We start from the raw sequence: 25180 nt of genomic DNA on the forward strand, positions 1-25180 counted from the left end.
TAAAAAGATTCCAGGACAAACAAAAACTAAAAGAATTTGCAAACACGAAACCAGCCCTACAAGAAATATTGAAAGGGGTCCTCTAAGCAAAGAGACAGCCTAAAAGTAACACAGACCAGAAAGGAATAGAGAAAATATACAGTAACAGTCACCTTACAGGCAATAAAATGGCACTAAATTCATATCTTTCAATAGTTACCCTGAACGTAAATGGGCTAAACAGCCCAATCAAAAGACACAGGGTATCAGATTGGATTAAAAAACAAGACCCATCTGATATGCTGCCTGCAAGAGACTCATTTTAGACCCAAAGACACCTCCAGATTGAAAATGAGGGGGTGGAAAACCATTTACCATGCTAATGGACATCAAAAGAAAGCTGGGTGGCAATCCTTATATCAGACAAATTAGATTTTAAGCCAAAGACTATAATAAGAGATGCGGGGGGCGCCTGGGTGGCTCAGTTGGTTAAGCGACTGCCTTCGGCTCAGGTCATGATCCTGGAGTCCCTGGATCGAGTCCCGCATCGGGCTCCCTGCTCGGCAGGGAGTCTGCTTCTCCCTCTGACCCTCCCCCTTCTCATGTACTCACTCTCTCTCATTCTCAAATAAATAAATAAAATCTTTAAAAAAAAAAAAAAAATAAGAGATGAGGAAGGACACTATATCCTACTTAAAGGGTCTATCCAACAAGAAGATCTAACAATTGTAAATATCTATGCCCCTAACATGGGAGCAGCCAATTATATAAGCCAATTAATAACAAAAGCAAAGAAACACATCGACAACAATACAATAATAGTGGGGGACTTTAACACCTCCCTCACTGAAATGGACAGATCATCTAAGCAAAAGATCAACAAGGAAATAAAGGCTTTAAATGACACACTGGACCAAATGGCCTTCACAGATATATCCAGAACATTCCATCCCAAAGCAACAGAATACACATTCTTCTCTAGTGCCCATGGAACATTCTCCTGAATAGATCACATCCTAGGTCACAAATCAGGTCTCAACCAGTACCAAAAGATTGGGATCATTCCCTGCATATTTTCGGACCACAATGCTTTGAAAATAGAACTCAATCATAAGAGGAAAGTCGGAAAGAACTCAAACACATGGAGGCTAAAGAGCATCCTACTAAAGAATGAATGGGTCAACCAGGAAATTAAAGAAGAATTTTAAAAATTCATGGAAACAAATGAAAATGAAAACACAACTGTTCAAAATCTTTGGGATGCAGCAAAGGCAGTCCCAAGAGGAAAGTATATAGCAATACAAGCCTTTCTCAAGAAACAAGAAAGGTCTCAAATACACAACCTAACCCTACACCTAAAGGAGCTGGAGAAAGAACAGCAAATAAAGCCTAAACCCAGGAGGAGAAGAGAAATAATGAAGAGCAGAGCAGAAATCAATGAAATAGAAACCAAAAGAACAGTAGAACAGATCAACAAAACTAGGAGCTGGTTCTTTGAAAGAATAAGATTGATAAACCCCTGGCCAGAATTATCAGAAAGAAAAGAGAAACGACCCAAATAAATAAAATCATGAATGGAAGAGGAGATATCACAACCAACACCAAAGAAATACAAACAATTGTAAGAACATATTATGAGCAACTATATGCCAGCAAATTAGACAATCTGGAAGAAATGGATGCATTCCTAGAGAAGTATAAACTACCAAAACTGAACCAGGAAGAAATAGAAAACCTGAACAGCCTATAACCACTAAGGAAATTGAAGCAGTAATCAAAAATCTCCCAACAAACAAGAGCCCAAGGCCAGATGGCTTCCCAGGGGAATTCTACCAAACATTTAAAGAAGAAGTAATACCTATTCTTCTGAAACTGTTCCAAAAAATAGAAATGGAAGGAAAACTTCCAAACTCATTTTATGAGGCCAGCATTACCTTGATCCCAAAACCAGACAAAGACCCCATCAAAAAGAATTACAGACCAATATCCCTGATGAACATGGATGCAAAAATTCTCACCAAAATACTAGCCAATAGGATCCAACAGTACATTAAAAGGATTATTCACCATGACCAAGCGGGATTTATCCCTGGGCTGCAAGGTTGGTTCAACATCCACAAATCAATCAACATGATACAATACATTAATAAAAGAAAGAACAAGAACCATATGATCCTCTCAATAGATGCAGAAAAAGCATTTGACAAAGTACAGCATCCTTTCTTGGTCAAAACTCTTCAGAGTATAGAGATAGAGGGTATATACCTCAATATCATAAAAGCCATCTATGAAAAACCCGCAGCGAGTATCATTCTCAATGGGGAGAAACTGAGAGCTTTTCCCCTAAGGTAAGGAACACAGCAGGGATGTCCACTATCACCACTGCTATTCAACATAGTATTAGAAGTCCTAGCCACAGCAATCAGACAACAAAAAGAAAAAGGCATCCGAATCAGCAAAGAAGTCAAACTCTCACTCTTTGCAGATGACATGATACTTTATGTGGAAAACCCAAAAGACTCCACCCCAAAACTGCTAGAACTCATACAGGAATTCAGCAAAGTGGCAGGATATATAATCAATGCACAGAAATCAGTGGCATTTCTATACACCAACAACAAGACAGAAGAAAGAGAAATTAAGGAGTTGATCCCATTTACAACTGCACACAAAACCGTAAGATACCTAGGAATAAATCTAACCAAAGAGACAAAGGATCTGTAATCAGAAAACTATACAATACTCATGAAAGAAATTGAGGAAGATGCAAAGAAATGGAAAAACATTCCATGCTCATGGATTGGAAAAACAAATATTATGAAAATGTCAATGCTACCTAGAGCAATCTACATATTTAATGCAATCCCTATCAAAATACCATCAACTTTTTTCAAAGAAATGAAACAAATAATCCTAAAATTTGTATGGAACCAGAAAAGACCCTGAATAGCCAGAGGAATGTTGAAAAAGAAAAGCAAAGCTGGGGGCACCACAATTCCAGACTTCAAGCTCTATTACAAAGCTGTCATCATCAAGACAGTATGGTACTGGGGCGCCTGGGTGGCTCAGTTGGTTCGGCGACTGCCTTCGGCTTGGGTCGTGATCCTGGAGTTCCGGGGTCGAGTCCTGCATCGGGCTCCCTGCTCGGCGGGGAGTCTGCTTCTCCCTCTGACCCTCCTCCCTCTCATGCTTTCTGTCTCTCATTCTCTCTCAAATAAATAAATAAAATCTTTAAAAAAAAAAAAAAAAGACAGTATGGTACTGGCACAAAAACAGACACATGGATCAATGGAACAGAATAGAGAGCCCAGAAATGGACCCTCAATTCTATGGTCAACTAATCTTCAACAAAGCAGGAAAGAATGTCCAGTGGAAAAAAGACAGTCTCTTCAACAAATGGTACTGGGAAAATTAGACAGCCACATGCAGAAGAATGAAACTGGACCATTTCCTTACACCACACACAAAAATAGACTCAAAATGGATGAAAGACCTAAATGTGAGACAGGAGTCCATCAAAAGCCTAGAGGAGAACACAGGTAGCAAACTCTTTGAACTTAGCCGCAGCAACTTCTTCCTAGAAACATCGCCAAAGGCAAGGGAAGCAAGGGCAAAAATGAACTATTGGGACTTCATCAAGATAAAAACCTTTTGCACAGCAAAGGAAACAGTCAACAAAACCAAAAGATAACCGACAGAATGGGAGAAGATATTCGCAAATGGCATTTCAGATAAAGGGCTAGTATCCAAAATCTATAAAGAACTTATCAAACTCAACACCCAAAGAACAAAGAATCCAATCAAGAAATGGGCAGGAGACATGAACAGACATTTTTCCAAAGAAGACATCCAAATGGCCAACAGACACATGAAAAAGTGCTCAACATCTCTTGGCATCAGGGAAATCCAAATCACAACCTAAATGAGATACCACCTCACACCAGTCAGAATGGCTAAAATTAACAAGTCAGGAAACGACAGATGTTGGTGAGGATGCGGAGAAAGGGGAACCCTCCTACACTGTTGGTGGGAATGCAAGTTGGTGCAGCCACTCTGGAAAACAGTATGGAGGTTCCTCAAAAAGTTGAAAATAGAGCTACCCTATGACCCAGCAATTGCATCACTGGGTATTTACCCCAAAGATACAAACGTAGTGATCCAAAGGGGTACGTGCATCCCAATGTTTATAGCAGCAATGTCCATAATCGCCAAACTTTGGAAAGAGCCAAGATGTCCATCAACAGATGAATGGATAAAGAAGAAGTGGTATATATGTACAATGGAATAAATGCAGCCATCAAAAAACCCCAAAATCTTGCCATTTGCAATGACGTGGATGGAACTAGAGGGTATTACGCTAAGTGAAATAAGTCAATCAGAGAAAGACATGTATCATATGACCTCACTGATATGAGGAATTCTTAATCTCAGGAAACAAACTGAGGGTTGCTGGAGTGGAGGGGAGTGGGAGGGATGGGGTGGCTGGGTGATAGACACTGGGGAGGTTATGTGCTATGGTGAGCGCTGTGAATTGTGTAAGACTGATGTATCACAGACCTGTACCTCTGAAACAAATAATACATTATATGTTTAAAAAAAAAAAAAGAAGATAGTAGGAAGGGAAAAATGAAGGCGGGGGGGAATCGGAGGGAGAGATGAACCATGAGAGACTATGGACTTTGAGAAACAAACTGAGGGTTTTAGAGGGGAGGGGGGTGGGGGGATGGGTTAGCCCAGTGATGGGTATTAAGGAGGGCACGTATTGAATGGAGCACTGGGTGTTATTCGCAAACAATGAATCATGGAACACTACATCAAAAACTAATGATGTAATGTACGGTGACTAACATAACATAATAAAATAAAACTTAAAAAAAAGAAACAAAGTGGCTAAACTATTAGCAATATATTATGGAGTTTAAAAAAAAAAAAAAACAATTACTGGGGCACCCTGGTGGCTCAGTCGGTTAAGCAGCTGCCTTTGGCTCAGGTCATGGTCCCAGGGTCCTGGGATTCAGCCCCACATCAGGCTCCCTGTTCAGCGAGAGCCTGCTTCTCCCTCTCCCTCTGTCCCTCCCCTGCTTGTGTTTTCTCTCTCAAGTAAATAAAATCTTTTTAAAAAATTACTTTTCCTCTCATTCTTCCTTTTTACATGATGACTCTGAACATGTCTTCATTGAGAATCATATAGCTGATCCAACTGAAATCAGCAAAATCAGTATTCTTCGGGGGGCAAAAAGGAAATATACACATTTTTCCAAGTCAAATTCACATTTAGGATTTATTGTGCAAGTGCTGCTAATAAATTCAAACAGAAGCTTATTTACTGGTGATTGTGGTCGATTGCATGAATGGCCTCAATCCTTCACCCCTACTTGTATCCATGCCCTTTGCCCCATGATTTTGCAGTTCCTCACAAAATGCAAATCTATTTCCTTATGCCTTGAATCTGGCCTCAGACACATGACTTGCTTTGGCCAGTAGAAAGAGCTGGAACTGACTGACAGATATGCCAGTACCATGCCTCAGCCCCAGCCTTTCTGCTGGTCATTTCCTACTTCTGCCATTGCCAAGACAAGCACACGCCTGGATTACCTGTGGATCTCAGGAGAAGGATGAGGGACATGTGGAGCAAAGCCAACTCACCCTGAACAAGCCCAAACTAGACTGACCATCCCTCAGATACAAGAGGAAGCCCAGCCAAGATCAACTGGACCCTGCAGATGCAGGAGAAAAAAGGTGTCTCCTGTTGTATGCCCCCGAGATGTCATGCTTGCTAGGCAACAATTTCACACTAATAACTAATACATTGACCTTTCCTGATAATAACTGATACCGATGACGATGTTAACCTTCTCAAAATATTTGTGACTATCTGGTCTTGCCTTACCTTTCTTAGCATGAGTGATAGATTGATTCTGAGTCATTATAATTTTATTCCTTTTGGTAAACAGTCTTCCTCATGTTCCCTGAGCATCTTAGGCAAGGCGTTCTCTCTCAAAGGTTTGTGTGCCCAGAACTACCTGGAGGGCTTCTTACAACACAGACTGCTTGGACCCACCTTCAGAGTTTCTGATTCAATTGGTCTGAAGGCAGCCTTGGCCTGAGACTGTGCATCTCTCACGAGTTCCTAGGTGGTGCTGTGCCACCGGTTCTGGGACCACACTTGAGAGCCACTTCCTTAGGCCATCAAGAGTGAAGCACAAGGTTGCTGGTTCACATACCCATCTGTGTTTTCCCAAGGCACATTCTCCATCACCTTCTCCCTCCAACCAATAAATGAGTGGGGCCAGAGCCAAGATTCCACAGCCTTCCAGATGAGTTCCCCGTGGAAGAGGCAGTCTCTGCAGCAAAGAGCAAGCAAGGCCCCCCAAACCACACAGCAGGGACTAAGCACTGTCTCTGCCCCAACCCTACAGCTATTCCAGGGGCTTGGAAGCTACCTGGCTTGCACCCAAGATGCACTGATTTGGGGGGATAAAAGAGTTCATACTTCTTCTCAGTGTCCACCTCAAAGCATTGTTCTTGAATTCCTCATCTCAAAATATGGGGGTTTTACTGTCAGAAAAAAACCTTAGCCCCATCTATTTAAAGGTGTGCAATCAATTTCGGTCTCAAATCTCCACGCAGGGCAGGCATTCCCATTCGTTCCCACTGCATACAGTGCTCCCCCACTGGGCAAACAGAGCAGCTTTTGCTCATGGTGTAGCTCAGCTCTGCCTGATTTCTGTTTTACAATGGTCTGAAGTTAAATTTGAACTCAGACACTTGCACATGGCTCCTCAGCATCAGCAAGAGTTGGCAGGAATCTGGGTCCTCTGAGTGATGTTTATTTGCAGTGCTGCCTCAGTAAATGAAACCAAATTAAAAAGCTGCCCCTTGAAACTTAACGTTTTTAAAATGCAATAGGGAAATAGTAAGCAATTATAAAGAACTGGCCAGCCTGCTTTACCTTTCATGTCTTTTTTTTTTTTTTAATAAAGTATGGTTTTCATCTGCTAACTGCTACATTATTCTAACTCAATGGCTGCGCTTTGAAGAAGGGTAGGGTTGCCCTTGAGGTGTGTGAACACTTGCCCAGGGGCCTGGGGAATGTCTGGCACTTTTCTGCTCAGAGCCTGGGGTAGTGGAAATATTTCCAATCTGTGTACTGGAAGTAGCCTGACCCTATTTTGAAATTCTTTTTCATTTTGCAAAGAATTTTCATAAGAATCTTGATGCTCAAAAATTCATAATCAACCACTATTTTGCCTATAAGTAAAGTTGCACATGATTTGACATATTAAAACTAAAGTGTTATTTTCATTCAACAGATATTTATCAAACAACTACTATGCGTGGGGACTGTGTCTGGCGATAGGGTTACAGAGATGAAAATACCCTCTCTTTGCTTTCAAAATGCTTATCATGCTTTTGATGAAATGGACCTCAGAATGAACAGGGATTCCTTCATTTGTTCAGCCACATATGTTTTGAGTGCGTATCATGTCCTAGGCATAGTGTTCCCCGCATAGGTGAGCACACAACGATAATAAAGGTAGCCGTGGTTCCTGCTCCAAGTTTAGTCTTGTGAGTCAGACAGTTACAAGAACGTGTGAAAAATGTATGATCTGGGGCAGCCATGCCACAAGAGCAGGGGGCAGGAGATCCGGTTTTGTTCTGTGAGGTCAGAGAAAGCTTTGGAGGGAGTGGCACTGAAGCTGAGATCTGAAAGAGCACAAGAAGGTACAGAGAAAGGAGGAAGGGAAAGAAAGGGAAGAGGAAAGAGGCAAATGTGGTGATACCTGGTCACCTCTAAGAAATGGAAATGGGATGACGGAGATCCCCCAGGCCCCTTCTCCAAGCCAAACTGCTCAGTCCTTGGGCAGATGATTCCCAAGCTCCTGTTCTGTGCCCGGGGCCTGCTCTACATGCTCAAGATCTATCAGTGAGCAAAACAGGCAAAGAACACTGCCCTCAAGGAGCTCACAGTCCAGTGGCAGAAAAACAGATGATGGAAAAGAAATACAAGCAAATTTTGCCATATAGGAAAAAGTATTGGTGTAATGGGAAAAAGAAAGGAGTCACACTAGTGCAGGAGGAACCCCTAAGGAAAAAGAGGAAGAAGAAGAAAAGGGTTTCAGCTCAAAGTAAGCCCAGCAGTTGCTAAAGAAGCTCCCTTATCTCCCCTGGAGAGGGCGTCCCTACCTCTGCGCTGCATCAACCCAAATGGTAGCCCCTGAGCAAGCAGGTTCCACAAACGGGAGGCTAGATGGAGTCAGTCTGTGAAGATGGAAGGCCATCTGTTTCATCCATCGTATGTTGTATCAACTCTCTTCGATCTTGGGTTGACTTTCTTTTATGCTTAGCAATAGGTCTCCTAATGGCCAGTGGAGTCCTCTCTCTGTTAAACCAGACTATAACCTAATGGTGAATTATTTTACAATATTATCTTCTTTGAGTCATTTGCCGTTACCTTTCAGATAGAAAGACCTTTGTTTCCTTTTTGTTAGTTTTTGTTTCTAGCACTCACCAGACACTTTCTTACCTGACATATCCTGCAATTTCAGGTAAATGCCACCTGGTGGACAAGGGTTTCTAGACTTGCTGTTAAACAGCAAATAAAACAAATGAGCATCTCAGCTTCCCTTGAGCACAAATAAATGGGAAATCTAAAGGGCATGCTTCTCCTCCTGGTTTTGATTTTTCCAAAAACATTGAACTCTTTATTTAAAAAGCAGCTAAGCGAAGCATGATACCTGTGTGGATACCTGGAACATGAGGTTTCTACTCACCCTGGTCTTGGTTCTCCTCTAGATATGAGCAGGAATAATGGAACAGGTCGTTCAGTTTCGGATCTAAATCTTGCTGGTGTATACTCACAATGATGCTTTAGACTCAGGGCAACCCAACAGTCCTTTCAGGCTCTGCCAACCCTGTTTGTCCTACGGGAACGGAGATACCTCCTTCCTTCTGGATCCTCTTCTCCTTGGCTATTCCTCTTTAACAGAAGCAGAAAAGTCCCCTAGCACATCTAGATGTTATGAAATCTCCTGATTATATTTTTCCAAGCAGCAATATCCCTGCCTTTCTGACTTCCAATTCTGAATTTTTCTCTATTTGAGAAATGTTCCAGTTTCCCATTCCCCTTTCTGATCAATAGCTGGCCTCTACCTACAATCGATTCCTTCTTCAACTAGCTCTAAATCATAGTATCAGAGAGAAACTGCTTTCTGTTCCAAGCTTTAGTGTTACAAAAATAGTCACAACAATACTAAAACGAAACATGTAACTTGCTTTTCATTTATGTAAGAAATTTAATTGAAATTTTTTTCTGTAGGTGAGTGCTCCTCAATTTTTAAATATCCCATACTTTTGTATGAAAACACTGGAACGTATTTACACCAGTCTTGGGATTCCAGGTAATGAGTCTAATTTCTCCAAAAGCAATAGACGTCCTCCACCCCCCTACCCCCAGACAAATTCTCCTAGTCTGAGTTAAAAACTAAAGGCATATTGCTTTCCAGAGAAGTGTAACCCTCTATGTTTAAACCAGTAATTAAGACAGTGTTTATATAGAAGGTCTGAAGTGCAAATGTTCTCTGGACATTCTGGATCCTTGCAACCCAAAATGCAGCCCTTGAGCATCTGCATTACCTAGCTGCTTGTCAGAAATGCAGACTACACTGCAGACCCTACTGCAGAAGAATCTGCATTTTAACAAGAGTCCCGGGTGATTCACCTGCACATTAAAGCTCGAGAAGAAATGTAAATGGGATGATGTTTGGATTCCAGGATTGTTCTTCCCAGGCAAAAGAGTCGTATTAACATGGACGAGAGAGATGGAAAGGTCTGCACCTCTGGCTGTTACTTCAGACATTTCTCTTCTTTAACACAGGCACCGCGCAGTCTTTCGCTGAGTTCAGGCTTCTGCCGACCAGCACCTCCAGGCTCTTGGAAGATACTGCAGCTCTCCTGCAGGAGAACCCGCCTCGGCTTCCTCTCCCTGGGCTTTGGCTCCCCACAGAGCCCGCTCCTAAGTTTTACATTCTCAATCCTCTCTGCCTCCTTCCGAATCTCCCATTTCTTCAGTGTTGAGGATGCCTGGACATAGGATGAGGTGGAACAAAAAGCCAGAAGACTCTTTCATCTTCTTAACACCCCCTTGGCCCCGGAGATCACTGCTGCCCAACAGAACTTTCTGTGATGATGGATATGGTTTTTATCTGCATTGTTCACTCTGATAGGCACTAGCCACCTATGACTATTGAGCAATTGAAATGTAACTAATGTGACTGAGAAACTGATTCTTTTTTGTTCCCTAGCTATTTAAAATTCAAATCTTTTTTTTTTCACAGTTTTAACTTCAATGTTTTAATATCATGAAATACAAGTACAAAACATTGTACAAGTATATATTGTACTACATGGAGATGGAATAATACATTTTTTATCAGAATCTGTATCACCCAGTGCTAGCCACTGGACCAATGGCTTTCCACAGGGACTTTTCTACTCTTCCTATGAGGTTTTATCATGAATAAAAAAGCTCACAAATCTTTTCAACCACTGCAGATTTATATTTATCTTAAATTTCTTGTTCAGCTGCTTTGGCGAACTGTTAAGAAATACAAATTAAAAATAAACAAGTTTTAAATTCATTTCCCCAGTCACAATACCCACCTAGCTGACTAAGCCACCCTGTGGCTAGTGGCTACATTATTGGACAATGTTAAGTCTAGATCATTCTCTTGGGGTTTCTGGGCTCCCTACCTTTTGGTTGCCACTTGGATGGCCATCATATCCTCACATGGCATCTACCACCACCTCACATGGCATCCCCACAACAGCTCTAGCAACTTACAGGTGTGTGTGTGTGTGTGTGTGTGTGTGTGTGTGTGTGTGTGTGTGTGTGTGTGTGTGTAGCAGGGCAGAAATCCTTTTATCAGAATATCACTGCTCTTTTTATAATTACCACTTATTTCCTTCCCGAGTTTAGAAACCTCCCTGGAAACCAAAGCTCAAAGGAGGTTTCTTTCTCTTAATAATTACTCTAAAAAAGTGCTCTAAAAAGGCCCCAAGAAAATGACCACTGTGTAACAACCTCAATATAGTTGTAAACTGCTTTGAGAACTTTCTTCTCTCAGAGACTCCAGAAATGTAGAAAAAGGGACCAGCACCCTTAGCAAGCTTTATCATCAGACATCTGAACGTGTTAGAAGGATAAATCAAATGTTCTGATTGGCTAACAAGGAGTCTGAGCAGGGACTAATGGACCATAATTCTCTCTTCAGAATTTATGAGGATTCATCATCATTTAATTAACAATATAAATATTAAAAAAACATTTTACAATAAAATTTTATAATTGTAATAAGATTCCCTAGCACATGAATTATGGGGTACTAATTCCCACCCAGTTTTGTTGAAACTGGACATGAATGAATACATTAAAATGCATACTACGTCACATGTCTTAGCATATAAAAAATAAAGTGGCAAAAAAAGTGTTCCAAAACTCAAAATTCTATCCCCTAAGAAAATAAGTGAAGAAATTCAATGAAAATGTAATTTATTGCGTTTGAGTTTTTATTCATTTTCCCACTGGTAATTACATTACCCACACAAGAGACAGTTATTGAAGAGGTTCAAAAAATTAAACTGGGTTTTTTTTTTTACTCTAGATTTGTAAGCTCTCACTCTTCTGCAGAGAGGCCATGTTTTTTCCTCCTAAATCACCCCATAATTTAGGAATGCAATAATAATAAAATATTAGCAGTCAGCAGAACACAAGAGTCAGAATTTTCTAACAGCAACCCCAAATCATATCCTCTATCATACTCATTTACTTATAATCATAATAATTAACATCTGTAGATGTTTACAATGTACCCAGCACTGTGCAATGCACTTTGCATATATTTACCTCAGTGCATATTTACAATAACCCATGAGGTTATCATTTTCCCGTTAACCCATTTTACAAGTGAGAAAGCTGAAGCTTGCGGGGGGGGGGGGGGGTTCAGTGAGCTATCCAAAAAAGCTAATAACTTGTAGAGACAGGATTTGAACCCAGGCAGTCTAATACTAAAACCTAGCCCTCCAGCCACACCCTTGAATTAACCAGTGAATTAACCCCACTGACACATAAGGAAGACTAAAGCAGACAGGTAAGAATTAAACCATCATCATCAGAGTTTAGGCAGCAGCTTGGTGAACATTCAGAGATTTGGTGGAGGGTGTAGAAGCTCCTGGGGAGAAACCCGTCCTGACGATGAGACACGCTAGTGCAAGCACAACGCTCAGTATCAGAAAGGAGGAGGGGGTCGCCACCTGAGTTCTCAAGGACGCCAGCGGGAAGCCTGGGGCCAGGGCACGGTGTGCGGCACAGGAGTGGGCAGGGTGGACGAGACAGAAGGCCCTGCAGCACAGGCGTTGGGTCTGGGCATCATCAGGACCAGAGGCGCTCCCAGAGCGAGTCCAACCAGGAGGGGGAAACAGAGGTGGTCTCCTGGTGACCAGATCTGCAGAACAGGTCAGACACCTCGGGAGCCTCAGAAGTGGAGGGCGGAGTGTGACTACCCTGATAACCTGATTTTCCTTTCCAGGCTGATGCGTGATTCCTCAGCTTCTGACCCAGGAGGAGAAGCACACAATGCCACCTATCAACGGTCTCAAGTTTGACTGGAATGGTGATACTAGCCCAAAGACAGAATGCCTGTCAGAAGGGCTCCAACGCCTGTCACATGATGAAATTAAAATGTGAGCTACGGGGATTTGGGAGGAGAACCCCAACACAAGGCGCTTCTTAAGACCCAGATCCTTGTCCAGTTATAATCGCATGACTGTCTATTAGCTACTCTGTTAGGACTGCTCTCTGGAGAAGCCAAAATTTGAACGATTCTGTGGACTTTTCTAGATAAACCTCAAACCACTGAAATCTAACCCTTCCATAACCTTGTTGCTTAATTCAGAGCCCGTCCAAAGAAAATCTAAGCCTCATGGTGCACTTGACCCTCACTTGTGCCTTAGTTTAGTGCTTTTGCTTTATTATCTTCATGGCCTGTACCTGAATATCCAGCGAGGTACAAAATAATACACTGCCAGGTGAATGAATAGGGTCCAAGTAGAGAGTATCGTCCTCCATGCATGCCACTGTATCCTTAAGATGAGGCAAATGCTAGTGTCCACAATGACAATCAAAAAAATCCACAGAGCCAAGCAAAAATCCTGCATAAAACTTACTGAGCATTCCAAAAATCAGCACAAATACAGCTTCCTCACCCCCATCTCCCTGTCACCTAACCTATCCTCTACACACCCCTGAGTATTACAATCCAACCTCATCTCATTCATGAGTAAATCACGTTCAAATTCTCTTTCCTGTAACCATAACCGCTCAAGAATGAGGTCTGTCATTAGAACTCTGCTGGCCAGCATTTTGCACTAGCTGGGGAAAGTGCATTATTTGGTTATCTCTTCCTATTATGATTTATAGCACTCCTGTTCCCCAGAAATGACTCCTGGCCTTGGGGTGGGGGGGATGGGGAGAGAGTGGTGGGATTAAGTCAGGTTATTAGGTTATTTAAAAAGTAAATCAGTAATCATCAATCCCTACACATAGTGGGCCAAGTGTCATCAAACAGAGCTACAGGCAGAACTTCAGACCTTCAGATATTTGGACCATATAAAGCAGAGAGACACTAGAGGAATATAAAGAAAATACTGAACATTGAAGTAGAGATATAAAAGTGGCGATGGGTTTGGTGGGCCTTGAGAAAACCTAGCAGACCAGGATAACATTTTCATGTAGGGGACGGGCTACAGATAGGCTTTCAGAAAACTTTTGCCCTTCAACCTTTACCTCTTACAACTAGACCAGCTGGTAGCTATTGCCTCAGGGAATTGGAGAATAAAAGAAGCAGAACTTTTAAAGTTGTAGCCCAGATTTAAAACAGAAAATATGTGAAGAGTACATCATCAATAGAAGGCCAATTTATCCAAACCCTGAAGAAAGAAAAGAGCTGGGGAAGGAGAGAGAAGGGGAGCAAGTAAGACAATCAGACTCTAGTAGGTGTCCCTGAAAAGGGGTCCAAATCCCTCTGCCCCATCACTCCTAGGCTGATTCCAGGGCTGGGAGATGAAGCAACAGAATGTCCCCAATTAATCTGGAAAGACAAAAGCTGAGAAGACCTGGGTTTCATACCATATGGGCCCAGGAGAGCAGGAAGGCCTGGAGCTCTCCACACCCCAGCGTGAGGTTGAAGCCATTGAGTAGAAGTACCTGCTTGAGATGTCCAGGAGAAAAGGCTTAAGGCAGCCTCACCAAGTAATAAAATGCAGACAAAAGATAGCCAACCTGCTAGGGCTGCCTAGCTGGACAGGAAGGACATAACAGTGGATGCATTCAGAGACCACAGAGGACCAAGGACAGCGCAGTAGCTGCCTGCACGGAGACGGGACTGCCTCGCAGCAGATGCCCTGGCCTCCCACTGCCTTGACTCTTATGTAAGGACCACGAATTCAGACACGGTGGTCCCCCCTTACCTGCAGTTTCATGTTCCACAGTTTCAATTATCCACAGGCAACCACCGTCCAAACACGGATGATTCTCCTTCTGACGTACCATCCCAGGGTCAGTAGCACGGGGCGCCTGGGTGGCTCAGTCGTTAAGCATCTGCCGTCGGCTCAGGTCATGATCCCGGGGTCCTGGGATCGAGCCCCACATAGGGCTCCCTGCTCAGCGGGAAGTCTGCTTCTCCTTCTCCCTCTCCCTCTCCATCTGTGTGCTCACTCTCTCTCTGAAAGAAAGAAAGAAAGAAAGAAAGAAAGAAAGAAAGAAAGAAAGAAAGAAAGAAAGAAAGAAAGAAATCTTAAAAAAAAAAAGGTCAGCAGCAGCCTAACACTACGTCACAATGCCTATGTCATGCACCTCACTTCATCTCCTCACGTAGGCATTCTATTATCTTACATCATCACAAGTACAACAAGATATTTTGAGAGAGAACACATTCACATGACTTTTATTACAGTATAATTGCTTTTCTTATTATTAGTTATCATTGTTAATCTCTTACTCTGCCTAACTTATAAACTTTGTCATAGGTATGTATGTACAGGAAAAAGTGTAGTATCTATAGTGGTTTCAGTCGTCCACTAGGGGTCTTGGAACGTATCCCTCATGGATAAAGGGAGACTACTGTATAAGAGGCAAAGATAAGAGAAACCTTTAACTGAGAATCATCCTGATTTGACAAAGGGCACCCCAAACTGATGAAGAACACATTTTCTCCACCCAACGGAATGAAGTCTTGAGATGGAAATTAGGTTTATTTCATAGAAATGAAGTTTCATTTCTTGCATATTCTAGTTTGTGAAAATAGTGTGTGAAAATAGCCAACTTCCAAAGTATCAGTTGCTGGCTCTTTTCTATTATTTAAAAAAGAACAGGAAAGAATGAAACCTTAAGAAAAGCATTCTTTGCTGAATGATGCTGCATGCACAGGAGACACTCGTGACTGAGTAAGGACAAAGGCTCCTCTGAGAAGCCTTGCCCCAGGTGCACTGGAAGTCTTCTCTGACTCAAGTAAATATTTATGCACACAGTAACTCCAGCTCAGTTCTCTTGTGGATTTGAAATACATCAATGTGAAAAAAAAAAGTAGCGTTTCTGAGTACTTAATAAGATATAAGTGAAAAGAAAATAAAGGAAGATACATGGTCAAATGGAAATTTCTCTCCCAAATAACAAAGAGAGACTTGTTGAAGACGATCCTGAGGTTAGGATTTGATAGATCATTGATAACACCCAAATACCACTTTAACCAATAAATTTTAAAATTCCCCTTGGGGGAAAACGTTTTTATAAGAATTGTTGACAGGTTGTAAAACATACAGTGATTTCAATCTCTCCACCTAAACAAGCAGGGAGATGTCAAGAGAGTGAAATGATGAACTATCTACAAACTTGAAAACAACTTTGTTGGACATGATGGATCTGAACTGAGACCCGGGGTTCCCCTAACATCTCCGTATACTCTGATATCTATTGTAGTTCTGATTATCAAGGTGTTTGCAAGTATGCATACATTTTTTTGTTCTGTAAGCATCGAATGATTCAGTCCCGGGGAGGAGGAGGACCCCTGCTTGATCAGAAGCCCAGACAATCTGGGTGCCTGGGTGGCACAGTCAGTTAAGTGTCCGACTCTTGATTTCGGCACAGGTCACGATCTCAGGGTCATGAGATGGAGCCTCAAGGCGGCCACCATGCTCAGCAGAGAGTCTGCTTGAGATCTCTCCCTCTGCCCCTCCCCCTGCACTCGCTCACTCTCTCTCGCTCTCTCAAATAAATAAATCTTTAAAAAAAAGCAGCAGCAGCAGCCCAGGCAATGAAATGACGGGGCTCAGTTGGCCAGCAGCTCCCCAAGAGCTAGCTAGTCATAGCGGAATGTTTCACTTACCCAAGATCATTCATCTTTCAAGCCTGCGTTACTGACAGGTAAAAAGAGTCCACTGTTAAACTAAAACCGCACTGTAAATAGACAACTTGCTAACTTGGACGCAATTAATTATAGAGTTAATTTCTACAACTATTTATGTACCGGTGTCTGCTTTAGCAGTGTTCTTCTGTGAAAATAAGGAGAGCTTAGAGGCATTTTGCTTTTGTTTATATTTAGACATGGAGAAGAAATGACAATGCAATGGGATTTATTGGTGTATAAATGTGGTTATCTAAATAAGAGATTATTGTTGTCAAGTCTATCACTAAAAATTTAGGGATTAAAAACAGAAGTGTCACCCTCCCAGATTTCAAACTGTACTCCTAAGCTGTAGTAATCAGAACAATATGGGACTGATACAAAAGCAGACACATAGATCCATGGAACAGAACAGAAAGCCCAGAAATAACCCACACTTATATGGTCAATTAATCTATGACAAAGGAAGCAAGCATATACAGTGGGAAAAAGACAATCTCTTTAATAAATGATGCTGGGAGAACTGGACAGCTACATGAAACTGGACCACTTTCTCATACCACACACAAAAATAAACTCAAAATGGATTAAAGACTTGAATGTAAGACCTGAAACCATAAAACTCCTAAAAGAAAATACAGGGAGTAACCTCTTAGACATCAGTCTTAGAAATATTTTTTTGGATCTGTCTCCTCAGGCAAGGTCAACAAAAGCAAAAATAACAAATGGGACTACATCAAACTAAAAGCTTTTGCACAGCAAAGGAAACCATCAACAAATGAAAAGGTAACCTACTGAGTGGGAGAAAATATTTGCAAATGATATACCCAGGAAGGGGTTAATATCAAAAATATATAAAGAACTCATAAATTCAACACCAAAAACCAAACCATCTGATTAAAAAATGGGCAGAGAACCTGAATAGACATTTTGCCAAAGAAGACATCCAGGTGGCCAACAGACACATGAAAAGATGCTCAACATCAGGGAAATACAAATCAAAACTATAATGAGATATCACCTCCTACCTGTTAGAATGGCTAAAATCAAAAAGACAAGAAATGACAAGTTTTGGCAAGGATGAGGAGAAAAGGGAACCCTCATGCACTTTTGGTAAGAACATACATTGGTGCAACCACTGTGGAAAACAGTATAGAGATCCCTCAAAAAATTAAAAATAGAAATACCATATAATGCAGTAATTCCACTTCTGGGTATTTATCTGAAGAAAAAAAGACACTAATTTGGAAAGATATATGCACCTCTATGTTCACTGCAGCATTATTTACAATAGCCAGGATACGGAAGCAACCTAAGTGTCCATCAGTGGTTGAATGGATAAAGATGTGGGGGGATATATATACATACATACATATATATGATATAATACTACTCAGCAATAAAAAAAAAGAATGAAACCTTGTCTTTTACAACAATACAGGTAGACCTAGAAGGTATTATGCTAACTTAAATAAGTCAGAGAAAGAAAAATACCACATGATTTCACTTATATGTGGAATAAAATCTTTAAAATAAAATAAAATAAAATAAAATAAAAAATAAAAAACTAAAACAAATAAACAAAACTTACAGAAATAGACTCATAGAGACAGAGAACAAACAAAGTAAGTTGGGAGGGGGTGGATGGACAAAACAGGTGAAGGGGATTAAGAGGTACAATCTTCCAGTTAAGTCACAAAGATACAAGTCACAGCATAGGGAATATAGCGAATAATATTGTAATAACTGTGTGGTAAGAGATGTAACTAGACTTAATCTGGTGATCATTTAGTAACGTATATAGATGTCAAATCACTATATTGTACCCCTGAAACTAATATAATATTGTAGGGCAAAAATACTTCAATTTAAACAACAACAGAAGTGTCAGACTTATTCTAGGCCCCCTGGCTCCTACTGAATTAGAGTAAATTTTTTAATGTTCTTTTTTTAGAATTTTTCATGCATGAATTTAATTGGGTTTTGAGATTTCTTGGTCTCCTCTCATACATGACTGTTTTTAAATATAGAAAAAGGAAAAAATTAAAAATAAAAGAAGAGAGAAAGAGAGAAGAGAGGGACAGAGAGAGGAAGGAAGGAAGAAAGCAAAGAACCTAACTGGCTCAGTGCTAATGCTTTATAGTGTCCCTAAAATTCCTGCTCTCATTTTATCACTCTTTCCCAAATGGCAGTGATGTTTATAGAGCACAATGTGCAGAAGTCCTGGGTTCTCCTGCTCCCACAGACCTAATCACTTTACTGTGACACTAACAAAACAAAAATTGTATGCAATATTGCATTGCATTGATAATCAGAATTACAATAGATAATAGACGATACCAAAAATAAGTTTATGCTCTATACCCCCCAAGATCAAAATTGAAGTAGTAATTTAGAGGGCAAGTCTTTTAAATTGGCCTAAATTTGGATTGTGGGTGAAACCCAGATTGTCATGCCCTTTGTCCTATGGTTTCTCTACCTATAAAACCTGTCAAACCCTTCCCCAGAATAGCTAAGAAATTAATCATCATTGATAAACTTTGGTGTTATTACTGAGGCTTAACCTAGTCCAAATTATTCCAGATTTCTAAGTCAACCCAGTCTGATCTCAAGCTCCAAAATTCCAAAGTTTACTCTATTTATGAAACCCATAATCAAAATTTTCAAGCAATACAAACCAGTGGTACACATTAGTCATGTCACCCTCTCCATGGGAGGCAGCCTAAATTACACACATTAAATACAGATGTACTGATTCATCCTTTTGGGGAAAAAAATAGTTCCCTTTAGTGGACAGTAATATCCAATCTGGCTATATTCCCACAAGTTCTCTGACATATGACCAAACATCTCCCCACTCAGAAAAGTCACCCATAACTGATGGTCTCTTTGGGGATGGACTAAAAGACTTTTTTTCTGGTTTCTCTCTGTCAAAAATGTTCTCCCCATGTACCATTATTGTAATTATTATTACTACTAAAGTATTATTAAGTGCCTACAATGTACTAGGCACTGTTTTGGTGCTTGGAATATATAAGCAAATAAAACAAAGATTGCTGCCTTCATGAGGCTTACGTTCTAATAGTAGAAATGGACATTAAACAATAAAAAATAGGTAAAGAATTGGGGGGATTTTTTTATAAAACTCAACCTAGATCTATTTCTTCAACCCTCCCAACGATTATGTGTCAATGATCTCCTTGTGTTAAATCCTTTTCTGCTAAAACTTCCTGGAGTAGGTTCTGTTCTCAGCAACTGAACCTCAACCAGTACTATTAGCCTGCCCACTTTATCTCCAGCCCCACCTCATTTAAAACCACAATAATGGAGTTTATCAGTCAGTAGCCCTAGGGGCCTGCCTCCTGCTGACAAGATTGAAAAACCTATCTAGTATTTTTCAACTTCTCTAAATGGGAGAGGCTATGCCAAGTGTCATACATTGACGAATTCTGACACTTAGAAAGAAGGTTCCAAAGCTGGGCAGCTCCTCCAAAATGACAAACATCTTTAACAATGGACTTTCTCTAGGCTTTCTCCTTAAATGTGCATCTTTTTTTTTTTAGTTTTTTTTACAAGGTAATAGCAGCGCCTACTAGAAACCTCTCACACACCAATGGTAAGACACAGTTAGCTAAGCGAACCTGCTACAACATGAGAAGCCTCTGGGCTTCTATTCTTGGCAAATCAGCCTTCCCTCCACCGTCATCAACAGACTGAGCTAGGTTCACCTCCTCTGTGCCTCCAAGCAGGCTGTTCTTGCTTTCATCATACTGCTCACCCTCTTTTGTAAATGTTATTCTGTTCACTTGTCTGTTAACCCTTTGGGACTAAAAGCACTTGGAGAAAAAAGAATTTGTGTCTATAGTACAAACCACATTCCTTGGCACCTATAGGAAATAAATAAATATTTGCTCAACAACTGAATAAAACTTCAGTATCAAGACTCCAAAAGATGGAAACTAAAAATAGCAGGTGTTTCCGTATTACTTCTTAACCACAGAACATTAGTCAGAATAAATTCTCTTTTTTTAAGATTTTATTTATTTTTTTGAGAGAGAGAGAGAGTGCACGCGCACAAGCAAGGGAGCGGGAGAAGGAGAAGCAGGCTCCCCACCAAGCAGGGAGCCCAATGTGGGGATCAATCCCAGGACCCTGGGATCATAACCTGAGCCAAAGGCAACTGCTTAACCAACTGAGCCTCCCAGGCACCCCAAGTCAAAATAAATTCTTAAATATTTTTTGCAAGAGATGATCCTGCAAACTATGATACACCCATGACCTTCAGAAAAGAGTCTTTAAAAACACCAAAGCTTTACAGGCTTAGGTTTGAGAGGTGGCTCTAATTGAGGCCCTCCCCACCCAGGCACCATGCTCCTTAGCTCTCTGCCCAGTTTGGGTTCCTGAGTCCCAATCCCAACATACCCCACCCTCACCCCCACCATCACACAAACCACTGCTTATTATCATCCTATTTCTTACTTTCCTCTGCAAGTCAAGGAGCTACATCTAAGGACCAAAAAATGTCAAACATCCCTATGTTGAAAATCAATTGTTTTTTAACAATTTTTCTTACCCATGCCTAGAGGTTTTCTAACTGGCCATTACTATTTCTAATGAAATATCTAGCCTCCCAAACACTGCTCTGATGAACCTGAATGGAGGAGATGGTTGCCACCTTGGCATCAGTTGGCTTTTACTGAATATACATCACCCAAAATTTGGTGGCTTCAAACAATAGTCCTTTATTATTGTTCTCAAGTCTTTCGTTGGCTGGTTGTTGCTGCAGATCTGGGTCAGGATTGGATTGGCTCCTCTTGGCTGGGCTTGCTCATGCATTGCTGGTCAGCTGGCTGATCAGCTAGAAGCTGGATGGTCTAGGATGGCCTCACTCACATAGGCAAAAGACAATCTACAGTCTGGAGTGAGGAGGGCTACTGAGTCATATGTCTCTCATCATCCAGCAAGCTAGCTAAGCATCTTCACATGGTGACAGTAGCAGTGGCCCCGTGTGCAACAAAAGAGGGCAAGCCCCAATGTGCAAGCGCTTTTCACATCTCTGCCTCATATTTGCTATTATACCACTGGCCAAAGCAAGTCACATGGTCAAGCTCAGAGTCAGTGTAAGAAAGGACTGCCCAGGGACCTGGGTACAAAGAAGCCATGAACAAACTGGAGGCCATTACTACAACAATCTCCCACACATCTTTGACCCAAGGTGACTTCATTCTTCGATCTCTTTAAAACATTTAGGTGTTTAATTTGGAAATTGGAAGATGTCTCACAGGGAGGCTGATGCGGGGCTCAATCCCAGAACCCTGGGATCATGACCTGAGCTGAAGGCAGACACTTAACCAACTAAGCCACCCAGGTGCCCCCCTTTCTGATTTCTTTTGTGTGTAGCTCAGATGGCCAACTGTGTGCTAGAACAAGACACAAACATTTCACACAGCACCCAGGCAAGTGAGCTTTTGAGAGAGACTGCTCATTTGCATGTTCATTCACATGAGCCTGAATCCATAAACACAGAGATTTTGTGAGTTCCATTTCCAGCTGTATCCCCAGAGCCTGGAACATGGCCTAATAGATAGTAGGATATAATTCATTCAACAATTTCTTTTTCTTGAGCTCCTACTGTGGGTACTGCACTGGGGCTGGAGACACAGAGGTGAAAGACCTAGTCCTCATCCTAGTCAAGAAATGATGGGAGTCCAAACTGAGACAGAGGCAAAGAGGTGGAGCAAAGGTGCCAGAGTTGAGAAATGAAGGAGGGAAAATCCACAGGTCTTGGTGATTGGTTACATGTGGAAAGGGAGTATGAGGGGAATCAAGGATGATGGCCAGGTGACTGGCTGGATGGTAGTGTAGACGGGAGACCATGTTTCCCCATATTGCAAGCCCAATTGTAAATAACAGCACACGGATTCAAAGTAGCTGTTCTTTTGTTTCAGTAACAATTGTAACGAGAAAACCTACCCAGTAAGCATGCATGACTTTCCTTAGCCCTACACACTCTAAAGAATCCTTTAAACTCATACGTCTTCAATAATATTGCAATTACCTTTTCAGTGTCTACTCTATACCATCTCAAACATGTAATCAAACCTAAACTTAGGAAAATTATTTTTCTATAGAGTAATATATTTTTATTGTCCTTGTCCACTGCTAGAAGCCAACAATCTCTTTTTTATTGCTATTATCTTACAATCATAAAAGCTCTGTGGTTGGGTTATGATTGCTTCAAATGAAGAAACTTAGTCCAGGTAATTTCTCACGACAGAAGTCCATGAGGAAGGTTAAGTCTGAAATCAAGCATATCAGATAATGCATCCAAGTTCAGACATTTGATTTATTGCCTATCCTTTCTAATGATTAAACATTCGGCTGCCCCATTGAAACCACACACATATTCATACTATAAAGTTCAAAGCAGGTTAACTGTATACTAACTTTCTACCTTCATTCTCTGGAGAAAACCATCAGCCTGTGCACAATTCATAATAACAAAGGATTGGACACTAAGATCCAAGAAAGAGTAGAAGCGACTAATGAGGATGTGAGCATCAAATTTCTCTTCCTAAACACCAGGCTCTAGCAAAGTTTTTCTTTGTGGTAAAGGAACTCAAGAACAGCTGTCAAAAATATGGCACTGCTAACCCTTTAACAAATTAAAAAGCACCATCTGCAGGCACTGCAGTCTGGATGAGCAGATGTGCACCAAGTACAAAGCCCAGGGAAGAGAAAATGGCTTGGCGATGCTGAGGTTAAGGGGTCTGAAAGCAGACAGCATGTTTCTCCAATAAAAGGAGCACTCCGCTACAGAAGCCAACAATTTGTAACATTTATAAATCGCTATTGAACCCCTAATGTACCTCTAAATACCTGCATTCATGTTTTTAAAGTTTCTTTAAGAACAGTAAGTAGATCAATTACAGAGGACTACAAGTTCAGCATCTTTCCATGTACCATTAGTCGTTCAGTTTAGCTGAAGAAGGTCCCTACACTATCTTTAATCTGTTTCTTTTTCCCTCATCCAGTAACGCCCCTCATTAAAACTAACTCTTTTGAAATATGCAACACTGGCTAGCTTGTCCTACTTGCTAATGGTCCTGAATTGATTCTTAATTAGTTGCAGTTTTGGAAAGAATCCAATTAAAATAGTAGGGGATTCCAATAGCAGAAAAGAACTGGCTAATATGTGTTATGCTCTGAGCTGCTGATCTTTGCATTAAACTTGCTCAGGCAAAAGGCAGCTATGCAAAATATGGCAGGATTCAAATCATACTAAACATATTCAGGTTTTAAACAGAAACCTTCACATGGTAATTTATCCTCTAGCCATAAAACATGATCAAAGAAAGGCAGCCAAATGCTGTTAGAAAAATTACATTCCTTCTTTCCACTTTCTCTCTCTTCTTCCTAAAAGGACAGGTTACTAATTCAGGAGAAGACAGCAGAATCTTTTCAATAAATTATACTATATTTTTTATTTGCTGTGCATTTTCCAGTCCCGTACTTAAATTCCAAGAGGAGAGAGGAAGCTCAGTGTGGGGAGAATTGGAGGGGGAAAAAAAAAAAAAAAAAAAGGTAGAGCAGGGGAGGGACGTCTCTAGGAAGCTAAAAAGGATATTTTCCTATATTCTTTCCAAAAGCACAGAGCTGCTACCAGCAAAATTCCCAGTGTTGTTTATGAGGGCAGCTGGAGGTCATTTGACAGGTATGGCTTTTATGGTTCAGATTTAATTATAGAAAAGCAAGGGCTCCGAAAAGCAAGGTCTCAGGAAGCCCAGGCGGGAGAAGGACTTGTGCCACTGCTGGTAGGTGACAGTCACATGACCAGCTTTTGTATTCAGCAGTAATAACTCACTGCCCGCTGCCGGGATGGAGCCCAGCTCGCCTATCCCCTGAGGAGCTTCCACCAGGCCTGGATTCAGAGGCTTTGATCTGCAGATTAACATGATCAGGAGCACAGGCTTTGTCTTTTGCAAGCATCCTCAGTCCCTAAATTTGGATCCAATGCAAGGTTGAGACCATTTTTATTTGAGGAATGAAGTGCAGTAATTAATGTATACATCGATTTTTTTCAATTCTCCCTAAAGGCTATTTCCATTTTTAATTTATAGAAAATATATACCATTCCTTTAATAAGAGACCGCTCTATATTTCAAAATACATACGGAAGAAGAGGCACAGCAAACAAGAACAAAAAGATGAAACAGGTGATATTAAAGATGGGGGCGGTGAGTGAATTAAGTTAAGTCACTCTAAAAATCAGTAAGAAGAGGCTTTTCCAGTGGCATTTCAATATTTGCTCTGAATCTGTTCAAATATTTCAGAAAGCTCTCTAAAGAAGCAGTTATTTGAAGTATTCAGTTGAATGGATAAATAATCTCCTTCCTTTTAAACAAAGTTTTTCCCAACTCTTATTAAAGGGACATCCTGTGCAAAAAAAGAAAAAAGAGAGAGAGAGAGAAATGAAGAAAGAGAATCTAAACCAGATTAAAGTGTTGTGGAATTTTAGTTTTGTTTGAAGAAGTCGTATCGTTTCTTCCAATGTCTCTGACCACACAGCATTTAAAACAGAAAGACAGAGAGAGAGAGAGAGAGAGAGAGAGAGATTGAGAATGAGAGTGCCCCTTGTCTCAGCTGTACCTTAATGAAGTATCCCCAGGGCTTGAAATGATGGGATTTTTCTTACTTGAGAAATAATTCTTTTCTTGCACCAGTGTTCTCTGTAAATACCAACA

General features: G+C 41.0%; 1 long non-coding RNA gene across 1 annotated transcript in view; it reads right to left on the reverse strand.

Annotated features, from left to right (window-relative positions):
- The window catches only part of LOC144381507 (uncharacterized), a 253293-nt gene that overhangs the window by 227744 nt on the left and 369 nt on the right, over window positions 1–25180 (reverse strand). Inside the window, exons 2-3 of the long non-coding RNA XR_013446769.1 lie at window positions 25086–25165; window positions 14506–14759 (exon numbers count right to left, since the gene is read on the reverse strand). This is a non-coding gene — a long non-coding RNA (uncharacterized LOC144381507). The remainder of the gene's footprint in view (window positions 1–14505; window positions 14760–25085; window positions 25166–25180) is intronic.

This window comes from Halichoerus grypus, chromosome 4 (genome assembly GCF_964656455.1).
Source record: "Halichoerus grypus chromosome 4, mHalGry1.hap1.1, whole genome shotgun sequence".
Lineage (NCBI taxonomy): Eukaryota > Metazoa > Chordata > Mammalia > Carnivora > Phocidae > Halichoerus > Halichoerus grypus.